The 10,012-nt window shown below is 35.4% G+C and overlaps 1 protein-coding gene across 3 annotated transcripts in view; it reads right to left on the bottom strand.

Annotated features, from left to right (window-relative positions):
* Positions 1-9,562, bottom strand: part of LOC105328597 (small conductance calcium-activated potassium channel protein) — a 29,798-nt gene extending 20,236 nt beyond the window's left edge. Inside the window, exon 1 of one of the 3 annotated variants that reach the window (XM_011429530.4) lies at positions 9,257-9,562. The gene's annotated coding sequence lies outside the window, so the exon portion shown is untranslated. Of the gene's footprint in view, positions 1-2,108; positions 2,620-8,289; positions 8,632-9,256 lie in introns of those variants that run through there. The other 2 variants (XM_011429532.4, XM_011429529.4) reach the window with 2 other exon arrangements.
* Positions 9,563-10,012: the final 450 nt, after the last annotated feature.

Raw genomic sequence — 10,012 nt, forward strand, 5'->3', positions numbered from 1 at the left:
GTGAAATAAACCATATTATTATACTTTCATGTTAAATACTGAAATCTGATTGGATGAGACGCAGTTGATAATCCGGTCTATTACCCTCAGCGTTAGCAACATACTTGGCAACGGGTAACACAACGAATTGTTACATGCGCGTTAATTATGCGCGTACGGTTCGCCGTGGAATTCACGTCATTTCTATATAAAAGCAGTAAAAAAATTCTCTAAAATTAAGACATTCAGTATAATAAAATAAATAGTGCCTGTTTGGGGGGATAACAGTTGAAATTGACGCCACTCGAAAACCATTGTCAACCTTCGCTTCGCGTCGGTTGACAATGGTTTCCTCGGGGTGTCAATTTTAACTGTTACCCTTCCAAACAGGCACTATTTAAATAATATCAAAAATACTAAAATATTGTGTTCGGGATCACAATGAAATAAATTTCTCTCTGACATAAATATAAAGCAATGACACATAGAATACTTAAAATGTAAAACATGATTGTGGCAAAGAAAGGAGATTTACCATGTGTATGTGCTTTAAACTCGCATACAATTAGGACAATAGAGAAACTGAAGCGGGTCGATCAATTTTGAATATTCCCGATTTCATACAATTTCAGCTTTGCTTTGAATTATGCATAAGCCTTGCAAAAGCTGTCACATCCAGTAGACGATGTATCGAAATGCTTTCAGACTGCGGGCTCTATCTTCTAATTCTTGTAAAACGTTTTCTCCAAAGATTGAATCATTTTCGATATCCTTATCAATAAGCAGGCAAATTTCAAACAAATGCAGTTGAGGATTGACTGCTACGAGAAACAGCAAATAACCAAGAACGGTTAACAATTGCAATCTCTGAGGACAGATCATACATCAAGACAATACTGACGCCAAACGCAAAATGCCGGGAGTTAGTGCGTGCCACACCGTTACAAACCCATAATAAATAACGGTACTTACAAATAGTCATATGGTGTGTGGTACTTTTGCATAAACAATTCTGTAATCCAGGGTAATAAACAGCCCCCCCCCCCAAAAAAAAAATGTTCTGCAGAAACCATTTCGAAAAAAGGTGTACTATAACGAAGACAAAAACACACCTTGCCTTGTTCATTTCTTGTATGCCAACAATTCACCAGAACCACTTAAGATGAAATATATCGAAGTGGTTGTCCAACTATTTTCCTTTTTGTTTTATCGAAACGGCCGACTTATTTGAATATAGAAAGAAGAAATGGTGGTACAAAAGATCCCTTAAAACAATGGAAATAGAAGGAAATAGAAATTCACCATAGAGAAGACAAGCATGGCAATTGATATCATTCTGCGGGGGTGAAAACATGATATATTGTCATGCACTGAACGAAGCCAAGTAAAATACCCCTTCTTTACATGGTAGCAAGGGAGGTCAAATACAATGGTCTGCCTGTAATATCGTATTTTCCTGCCAGGGCGACGATCTTTCGGCATAACACTTTTTTTTCGTCTATGCGCATCGAGATATGGCTTTTATCTTATATGCGATGATTTAATCGGTTACATCTTTATTATGCAAATTTCTATATCAGATAACGGACCGATCTCTTTGAATACGTCTGCTGGGGGAGATGGATAAAAGGAGTAATTACGGAGATGCTTAAAATAATCATGGCCACATGCGGTTCAAGGCATTGTAGAATTCCAAGGAACTACGACAAGAAAATATGGAACTAATGCCATAGTTTGGCAAATTTATGTCAAGTAAAACTAAATAAGTTAAGCTTATTAATCGTTGTTCGAACAAGCATATATGAAAGTACCAACGTAGTCTTATTGTGCAGAGTCGATATCACATATGTCTACAATTATTCATTGAACATACACACATCACGGCATAATGAGAAAACCGACAAGCAATAACAGATGGTACAAATAACTAATGAAGATAATAAAAAGCACGGAATTCTGATTTATATGATATATACATTGGAAATTCAAAAACCGTGAATTGTTAAGAGATAAGACACGACTCCCTGCAAATTTCATGAAAGAATCATGCAAGTTTTAAAACCCTACGGAAGTTACATGTCTCTTTCATTGCACAAGAAACTTACATGGGAAGTGAAATATATACCTACTTGTATGATGGTGAAACGAATAACTTTCCTGTCTCAAAACATGAGAAAAAAAACTTTTCCTCAGACATAAGAAGTTGCTAGTCCATCTTGTTGGCCGCGCCGTGGGTTCTGGCACACAGTGACAGTGTTTAGATTCGGCTGGATGTTGGGAACTGTACTACTACACAGATAATTGCTACATGTGCTAAGAATAGCAGTCAGAGGTTCACCACTTTTTGACTGTGAGTCGCACGAATCAGTGTTACTCACTTTGTTCTATAAGAAACAACGACAGTGATCCTGGCTACAAAGTAATTCGGGGAGATACGTTTCTTGTCCGATTTTATTTTTTTCTTTCGGAACTGTTGCAGTATGGATTGAACATGAGGTTTGGATGAAGCAATGATAGCTATACCATGTGTTCTTCACCAGAGGCAACAGTACGATTGTATACCACTCAGAACGAACGAAACATGGTTTTACATAGTATTCACATTTCTTTTCCTCGTAACGAACTTAATGTAGTGAATAAATACCCCCTCAAAGAAAATTCAACGAAAAATTTTAAGTATATGTAATTTAAGTTCGTGTAGGTGTCAATTTGTATTTCGATATATATTTTTTAACCTCCGTGAAAATTGGTAAAAATATCGCTAAACCCAATTTTAACACAACATTAAAAGAGCGTTGATGTCTGATGTAACCAGTTTCTACTCACTGACAGCGGTTTTAAACCAGTGTTTGGATCGTTACTTAACACAGAACAAGGTTAATAGGTGTTGGAACATGATCTCTGCATTTGTCAGTGAACGAAACCCAAGTGATGCGTAGCTGGCGGGTCAATTTATTTACTTATTGTATTAGGCTGCCATCATCATAGATCGATCTCTACATATAGTACAAACGGCGTAACCACTCGCAATGCTCGTGTTACAATCTGGGGTGTTGTTCCTGATTGTGAACGTGTTTAATGTAAATATTTTGTCATTTTTCTAAAAACATTGCAATAGTTTGTATAGAAATGAAACATTGGGCCCATGTATTTATTATGAACGTGTTTTTATTTATGTATTCTGAGAAACCAGTCTTGTGGTAGATTGTTTTGAGAAGGAAATTCAGTCGAGCCTCCATACACTAAGGATATAGAGCAATGATACCAATCAGCCACAGTAGATGGCAATGAATATAAAATAAAAGTGTTGAATATACTCTGCTATAACAAGATCAACGGACAGAAAGCTACAATCAACACATGTTTAATGATGATCAAAATCTATATTAACTTATCTGCTAAATAGAGATTGGTACTTCAAAGAATAGAAACGTTGCTTTATTTTTAGTGCGTTATCTTCACGCAGGACTGAAACTGTTTGATAAACGTATCAAACTTAATTTAAGAACCCTACCTCTTTGTTATACGTTCAATTAACCCTTTTATAAACTTGGCCGCCTTTCGTATTGGTTGTTTTTGTGGTTTTTTTTAATATAAACATCAAAATTCTGTAAAGACAATGGTGAAACTGAGGATTATTAAACTCTCATATTGCACATCCACATCTTTGTGATATCGTTAATGACATTGCGTGTGTGTAAAAAATAGGTTTAAGCCATTGATACACGTTTTGGACTTGTGTTAAGGTTATTGTAAATTCAATAGAAACCCAATTCAGTCAAAATATCTCACCATCTTATTATTTTGAGTATCTTAGTTTGAATAACATGTATTTCATGGGCTGAGGTCGTTTATATTTGTTTGGGAAGGGGGTGAGTGTTAACAAAAATATTTCTCGTCACTCTTCGCTTTTGCGTACTACTTTATTTAAAGGTTATAGAACAATGGTTTTTCGGCCATTAACTAATGAGATAATGTTAAGCTTTCTACATAAACTTAAAACATACAATGTGTAATTCATTATGACAATCAAGGAAAGTGCTACTGAAGCGAATTCCGAAACCAATGTCATAAATAAGGTCGAGAACGATTGCGTAGAATGTATAATACCAATGTGCAATCAAGCGGATCCTCCCACTTATAAATAATCGGAACTGTGTCTTTCTTTTCATGCTCTATCTACACTTTCTATACCGAATTCAATCTCAAAGTCTCATATATCATAAGTATATGAGATGAAGCATGTAAAGTGGAAAAGAAGCATTTGTGCCAAATACATCCTTGGGGAAAATAATAGAATACAGCTTGTGTTGTTCAATATTGAATATGAATCGTGCAATGCCTGAAATTGGCAGAAACCATTGAGTGATCCTCAGTGAGGACCGTATGTATAAAGTAAGTGAGCCAATGCTCACTATTAATACCCCCGCTCTGATATGAATATGCAAAATAAGCGAAGTCAACATTTAACAGATAGTTGACATTGAATTTGTTTAAAAAATAAATCCAGACAAATGGCATGCCTTAACAAACAGTATGTAAAATTTCAAAAACCTGCGATTGATAGTTGCTGAGAAATTTCTTCCAAAATTAAGGCTAAAAACAAAACAAAGTTGTCATTTAACAGGAAGTTGACTTCTGATTTGTTTGAACATGAATCTGACCATATGGCATGCCGTTAGAAGTTCAAGCATCTGCGATTATTATAATAGTTGCTGAGAAATCTGTGACGAAATTTTGTTTGAAAATTTCGGCTAAAAAATAAATGAAGTCGTCATTTAACAGGAAGTTGACGTCCAATTGGTTAAAAACTGTATACAACCAGATGACATGACTAAACAAAGAGTATGTTAAAATTTCAAGCCTCTGTGGTGAAAAGCTGCTGAGAAACTTAGATGAAAAATTGTGTCACGGACAGACGGACGGAAGGACAGACACACACAACGGTGAAAGAGTATACACCGCTCTCCTATGGAGCGGGGATATGAAAAACCAAAACAAAACACGACCCTAATGGTCAATCATTCGATATTCGTATGACTAAATGACTGCTATTTGAACTTTGAGCAACTGAGTCTTAAATCCTCACTCGTAATAAACAGAAAAGGTTGAAAAGAGTTCTTTCTAAATGGTGCCAATCGACAGAAGTATGTACTATTGCATTGTATTTCCTTTCTATGACACAAAGAAATCTGAATGGAACAGTATTACAATGCTACAAGTTATTACCATGGGACCTTTGTCAGCCGTGTCTTTTATTGCCATATATGCAAATGCTGGAATCAGCCTGTCATTCGTCCGTAGAACGTGTTTACATCCACGAAAGTTAATTATGAATGGTCCTCTAGAACAACTCCATATCGCACACTATCAAGAGGCTTGAGCAATGAGTGTGAATTCTCTCGTACGTACAGGGCAGTCATAACTGTTTACAGAAAATTCATACATATGGATATCACAATTAGATTTTGTCATTGGCTTCGTCACAAACTACGACCACATTGGGCACCATCTTTCTCCTATTAAGAGGAGATGGGTACATTACCGATCTTTAATAACAAATTGTTTACGGACTGCGCGCTATTGATTAATAATCCGGCCATCTTAATATCTTTTATTAATTCTTCGTATAGATTAAGTGTTTCATATCTCTCTCTTTGAAAGCTATGAATGGTTCAGTTTTTCGGGGTTTTCTACATTGTAAGAAATCATCTTCGGGGGGGGGGGGGTTGTCATTTTTATACTACATTTGTCTCCTTGAGAAGAAGAGCTCTGTATAAAGATGTACTGTAAACCAACTTTTGTCCGCGTACAAAAAATTTTCGCGAGCTTCGCGAAATATCGTCGTCGCGAATATTTCTCGCAGCAGTCGCGAATATTTCTCGCAGCAAACGAGTCCATGGCACATGGTTGTTATAACAAGACGGGTCTGGAGAAAGCTTGGTCGCGAACATTAGTTGTCGCAAACCAGTTTTTAGGAAGTAGATCGCGAAATAAAGTCGTCGCGAATAAAGGTTGGTTGACTGTGTATCAAACATTACTGTATCAAACATTACTGTATCAAACATTACTGTATCAAACATTACTGTATACAGGGAAATATTCGCCCCCGTTGTCAACAGGCGAACTTAAGACTAGGCGAATTCCAATGTCTCAAATAACCTCTCTTAATTAAACACAACTTATTTGAGCGAATTCAAGATGGGGCGAAACTGTTTGCAAGTAAAAAAGGGCGAAAATAACACAGGGCGAAATATCCCTAGTTACAGTGTTTAAATTCTAAAACAACAAATATTTAGATTTTTCTTTACTAAATTATATTTTATGGCCAAAAAAACTACCATTTTTTAAAGTTGACTATTCAGCCTCCTGTCTCCATGGGTAGCTGCCGTGTTACAACGCACTTCCGCCTGTCTGATTCGAATGTTCTTATTAGTATATTATAATAAGACAGAATGGTGTAAACTAATCGTAGCAGTATACGCCATCGGCCTTGATCGTAAACTCCTCTATTCCAGTACTACCAAAACAATCAATATCCTGATGTTATTGCTGTTACATGATACAAAAACACTGGTTTTGTGTTGATATTTAACCACTTCTTCTAAACCAGAAAATGTCATCCGATCTACCATATATAGACTTCTATTACAGTCCGAGTAAGCCCATGATCGCTATATGGAAAATAATGTGCTCATGGAATACATATACTTGGTTTTTCGTCGAGACCGCGTTTATCTTATTTGCACTGGTGAGTTCGTCTGACCAAGTTTGATTGCTAATTATCTTGTCATAAACACGATATCTTTTGTGGCACATTGCATGAATACACGAATATGTTCAAATTTCTCGTCCATCATCCATCAACTATCGATAGCTGATAAGGACATCGCTCAAGCTTATAGCAAAATGAAGACTGCTAATTACATTTGAGCAAGACCGCATATATGCCATATGTTTTAAGTGTCAGCTTGTGATGTGTAACATCTCTCTCTCTCTCTCTCTCTCTCTCTCTCTCTCTCTCTCTCTCTCTCTCTCTCTCTCTCTCTCTTAGTGCTCATTGTTGGCATTTTCACCAATGCTGTCTCAATTGGAGATAAATATTCTCGAATGGACACAAAACACTCAAACCTTGCAGTGTCTCTTGTATATATTAATCAATCTTAAAAATTTACACTGTATTAACTTGTTTTCGGTCAACCGAAGGTCGCACATATTTTGTTTAATTTGTTTTCTACAAATTGTCAATATTCATAAATGACATATTATATATCATAACCTTTAATACAAACACGCTTTTTCAAGGTTTTGGAATAAAAGGATGGAAAGGTTTTGGTATCATATAATTTCCAGTGACATTTATTTTGGAACCCGATCTTTTGATGAAAGAACAGTTTCAGTCGCAATTCAATGAAATAGTATAAACTATTCATGACAGTAATGCTACAACGACGTTAACTATAAAATAGATACGACCAATGGCCAACAAAGCAACAAAACTAAATACAAGAAATTCATCATAGACAATATTAATAAGTAGTCTTTGTGAGCTGTATTTTGTTTTAAAGGGGCTTAGACACGATTTGACTTTACATTTTCAAATTTTATTTTTCCATTTTCAATGTTTATAATGACAAATATAGAAGTTTATGATGTTATGTCAAAATTTAAAAGTCAAATATCAAGTTATAGGCAAGATACGGAGTTAATAATTCTTTGTTTTGTAAACAAAGCTCGAATATTGTCATTTTTACATATGTGTTGTATTGGAGTATGTTTCAATCAAACGTAACTTTCTTTTGTTGATAATAGTATTCATAAAGATATTGAGTTAGTTTGAATTGTTATTTACATGTCATTTTGTCCATGAAATTGTAATTCTTTACATTTCAGTTTTTGTAAACAACTGTAAGACTCGAGCTTTGTTATATAACAATCAATTCTTACCTCTGTATCTCGCTTGCAACTTGACTTTAAAATTCAATATTCTGGTCAATCATTTGAAATGCACCAGTAAACCATTTTATACATAAAATATAAAAATAACATGTTTGATGTCAAATCGTGTCCAAGTCCCTTTAAGCAAAGATAAACCTATTCTGACGATAAAAAAGAGAGTTTTCCTGAATACTTAAATTGTCAAAGTTAGAAAACTGAATAGTTATACAATACATGACGTGTAAACCAGCAACTTACTTTATAAAGTTTAAGAAAAAATGGTTGCCTCAAAATATTAACATTGTGAGTACTACTAACACCATTGCGTAATTGAAGCCTTCATTGCTTAGACTAAAAATTACGGTCACTTACAGTTGGTGGAGCGGTATCCCATTCCTGGGTTCCTCCACAGACCTAGAGGGCGCACTCTTACACAGGCCAAAAGTTTAATAGTCCCAGAAAGTGTTAAAATATGGACGCCTGTCAACGGGCGATACGATGGTTCAACTCCAAATAATTGCATTACTCCGGCAGGCTTTCATTGTTTTCAATTCAGCGGGGGATGATGTGAAATGGCTACAGCCAAATGCTGGTTGATGGGGCAGCAAAAGTCATGAATATTTCACGGAATATTACTGCATATTTAAAGGGATTAAGAAGTCAATTATATGCGTGGAGTTAAGATGTCAACCAATAAAACTGTGTCACCATACCACTGACCGAATAGGGCTTGTCTAAAGTCATTGGATCGATTGATTGCTGGGGCCAAAGTAAAAAATATCATTGGTTCTCTTGATGCTTACGCCAAACTTGAACACGAACTGAAAGTACATTTTTAAAATGTTGCCATTTTCCCTCGAAATCAATTCAAACTTTATTTCCTAGTTATTTTATTAGTTTTTTTTCTCGTTTTACGTGTACTTAATAACATAATTATGCGATTTTTCAAGACGTAAAACGTTAAAAAATACTTTGCGTTTTGAAATCTTTTCAATTCATATGCCAGTTAAAAACCCAAAGCATTTTTTGCAAACTTACTTCCAAACAAGGAGAACATATATTTAAGGATTACCTCGTAATTTCGTCTGTTTATTGTCTATTCCAACAATGATACTTTGAACAACATGTACTAACTTTTAAATTACGATAATTTTTTTCAGCAAAAAACTCACTACGATACGTACAATGACTAATCATGACAAAAAGGTCATGGTCAAAACCATCTTGAAAACATATATATTTACAAGTACCGGTATATGACCTTGTATTTCGATCTAGCAATAAAAAACCCCCATTGCTCTATCATTTCCTGTATATTAAAAACCAAAAAGGTACTCACATATAATGCTTGATATCCTCAGCTGCCTACACTGTGTATATATCCGCTGTTTTCTGGTCCCTTTCACGGTATCAGTTGGTTTTTGCAACATATGGTGTCTCCAAGGACAAATGGAGCAGCCATGATAAAGTGTATGTCTATACAAGGGTTAGTGATCATTAATACATCACAACTACCGCCATTGTCCGTGCAGCTTGATTTGCTGTCTACCTCCAAACCGACGCTGCCTTACAACAAAAAATTGATACGAGTAAGCTCTGTCCCCCGATATCATAGTGTAATGATTCCAAGCTTGTTCGTCATTTAGATGGCGTACGAATGACATTTAGCTGGGGTGAATGTTCATTTGCATGATTTCTCACAGTAAAAGGATCTGTTCAATGTTACTATATACTGCGAAAACTCTAGTAACCATGCAACAGTTTGCCGTGTAAGAGGGTTGGGTGGTGACTGTTTCAATTCTTTGGCATTTGATTATTCAACCAATGTCTTACATTTTGTTAAAAGGTACCGTTACATATGGCGTATTTTTTTTTTCATGATAAAATTCAATAAACATCCTTGCATTCTATCGTCTTATATATCAAAATCGTTTTCTTGTTGTTGGCAGTTCAGAAATAGAATCACGTGACAAATTTTGGGCGGAGTTATTCAAACTTTTTGTATCTTTTACCAAAGTTAGAAATAAACAATGGAAACACGATATCATTGAACGCGATGGACTTCCAATGTGTAATTTTCAGGAAAACTCTTTAT

This window comes from Magallana gigas, chromosome 3 (assembly GCF_963853765.1).
Source record: "Magallana gigas chromosome 3, xbMagGiga1.1, whole genome shotgun sequence".
NCBI classification, from domain to species: Eukaryota; Metazoa; Mollusca; class Bivalvia; order Ostreida; family Ostreidae; genus Magallana; species Magallana gigas.